Here is a 3,229-nt window from a genome sequence, read left to right as displayed (position 1 = left end):
AAAAAAAAAAATTACAACATTACCGTTGTCTAATTTCAAACTTTCCTCTTTTGAGTGGGTCTGGGAGACCCGTGTCTGGACTTGAAGAATTAAGTAAAATTTTCAAAAAATTTGTATTTAAAAAAAAAAATTACAACATTACCGTTGTCTAATTTCAAACTTTCCTCTTTTGAGTGGGTCTGGGAGACCCATGTCTGGACTTGAAGAATTAAGTGAGGTTTTTTTTTTCAAAAAATTTGTATTTAAAAAAAAAAAAATTACAACAGTGTTATTATCACAGACGCGTTTATTCCGCCTTATTTTATCCACCGATACGCGCGCGTATAAATAAAGCTATAACATATAATTAACTAAATAGCCATAACGTTTGTCGACAATTAATTCTTTGAAGAATCGTGCCCGTTTAATCGGAGATCTGATCGGTAGTTTGTGTGTCCGAAGCGCCGTCGACAAGAACCGTATGATTAAAGGAAAAGCCACACGAGCATTACAAACACCTGTCTGTCGTTGTAATAATCGTTGCGAATGCAAGTCTCGTCAGGGTCAGTATATCGTATTCAATCTCTCGCGGAGGATGGATCTTTTCGCGCGAGGAAACCCGATCTTTGCGAAGGTTGCGCGGTCCCCGTTCTCGATCGACTCGGTCCTCGCTGTCAATATGTCGCAAACATACAAATTATCGGTCGTCCGTATTACTCATCATCTCAACAGAGAGAGAGAGAGAGAGAGAGCGACACGTCAACGAACGATAAATGATAAATCATCTCGCTCACGATTGTCTCTCTCTCTCTCTCTCTTTCTTTTCTTATAAAAAGGTAAAGAGACACGAGAAGAAAGACGAGTGAAGTCAATTATATTTTCAGATGAGAAGAAGCGGGGAATAGAAAAGAGAGCAAAAGCTTGTGATAAAGAAAAGAGGAAGAAGAGGGACGGGACCAAACACAACGGCAGCGTCGAAATCTCTCCGGCTGTTCCCTAGAACGAACGCGGAGGTCACTCAACCAGCAATCATAAAAGCCAGCTTGGGAGACCGGTGTCGCGGCCTTGATTCTGTCTTAAGACCCTTCGAAGAGATCGACCCGCGGCGAAGGAGTGTCGATTAACTCTTGACAAAGATTTTTAGCCAGTTCTCCGACGACCCGCTCGCCTGTATATATATATGCGACATTTTTTTCATCATTAAAAAATCTAAACGAGATGTAAGTGATGCAAGTGTGGAATTGACTTGCGCGATTAATAGAGAACATTTTTTTTTTTTTTGTAGCAAGAGATGAATCGCACGGCGATCGATCTCGGAATCGTTAATCGAGAAGAATTGAGAAATTACGGCGAAATATTTAACTCGTTTTGAAACTTCCCGAGCCGAAATTTTGATGCTACTTTCAAACTTTTGAAGATACTTTGAACCTATTTAGCTGACCAATATACTTATTTAAACCTACTTTGACGATTATATTCATTTACTCCTCTTTTGAACCTTTAATTCTACACCGAAAAAATTGTATTCTTGTTTTGAGGATATCCCACTTACTTTAAGTATACTCGTATTTTATACTAAAATAGGCGCCAAGAAGAGTTTCTTATTTTAAGAAGAAAATCCTCTAAATAGTAATATTGATAAGAATATATACTGATTAGAATATAAAAAGCCTCTATAGAAAAACATATATATCTCACTATCGAAAAAGACTATATTCTTAAATAAAGAATATATTCTTAATTTCAGAAGAATATCATCTAAAATCTTTAAGAAGATTTTTTAAGTATAAAATCTTCTACTTACAAGAATATAATTTTTTCGGTGTATGAATTTTACCTTTATCCTACTTTGAAGCTTCAAATCCTCTCAATATTATAATCATTAAAGTAGATCTTCTTTACGTAGGAGCTAGAGTAGCACGGTAGGTTCACATAAAACCTCTATTGAACCTTTATTTCCTACATATATATGTTTTAATTAAAAAATTAGAATAATAACCAACTTTTTATTATCACAATTTATAATGTAGTTTATTGTAATAAAAAATAAAATTTTTTATAAAAACAGAAAGTAATTATTTATTTTATTGTCACAGATATATATTTTAATAAAATTTTCTCAAAGAATTAGAATGAACGTGTACGTTCTCTCTCTCTCTATAAATTCGTAGTGATTTTATCAAACCTACAATGAATTTCTATCTGTGACTTCTGCGTTTTTTCTTATTTTTCTCATAATCGCGGTTGCTAAAACTAATACTCAATAAAGAAAACGACACAGAATCATATATAATATATAATAATTTTATTAAATCACACAATGTATTGACAGAGAAATAACAATATAAACAAATCAATATATTGAACACATCAAGTTTTTTTTGTTATTATGCAACAGAGATCGTTTCAATCAAAATGCGTAAGAAAAATCAACAATTTGTCAAATCTTATCGCTGTATAAATTTTATTCCCCATCGCTAATTGTTTGGCGGGGTTATTGCCGAATCGTTATCTATCTCTTAATGACTTAATGCTTTTTCGGATGATCTATGCGACGCTTCGCGCTCGTGACGGTCGCGCGCAACTTTTCTCCTCGACGACAACTCACGTATACGACGACTCGCATTTACGTCTTATCCGAGAAGTTGTCTCGCGAATTAATGCGCGTTATTCAGATATGCGTTCGAATGTGAATTAATGCGTTCGCGCGGCGCGACGGCGCCTATCTTCCAAAAGAGAAAATTATATCCTATCGGGATGCGAGAGAAATCTACTTCAAGTCTGTCCTTCGTTTTTAATAGCGTTTCCGTGTCGAACAATCTCCGTGTCGCGAAAACTGATGAAATAATACATTTCGTGAAATTTACCAAATGGCTAATGGGACAATTACAAGTTTCCGTGGCGATAAATAAAACAGCGCGCATCGCGTAACCCACGGATTCGTCCTGATTGTGTCTTCTTTGTATACGCGCAAGTGCGCGATTACAAATCTCTCATTAGTACACCGAAAAAATTGTATTCTTGTTTTGAGGAGATATCCCACTTACTTTAAGTATATTTTATACTAAAATAGGCGCCAAGAAGAGTTTCTTATTTTAAGAGGAAAATCATCTAAATAGTAATATTGATGAGAATATATACTGACTAGAATATAAAAAGCCTCTGTAGAAAAACATATATATCTCACTATCAAAAAAGACTATATTCTTAAATAAAGAATATATTCTTAAATAAAAAATATATTCTTAAT

This window comes from Pseudomyrmex gracilis, unplaced genomic scaffold, assembly GCF_002006095.1.
Source record: "Pseudomyrmex gracilis isolate BER0280 unplaced genomic scaffold, ASM200609v1 scaffold_280, whole genome shotgun sequence".
In the NCBI taxonomy this organism is placed as follows: Eukaryota; Metazoa; Arthropoda; class Insecta; order Hymenoptera; family Formicidae; genus Pseudomyrmex; species Pseudomyrmex gracilis.
This window is presented reverse-complemented; position numbering follows the sequence as displayed.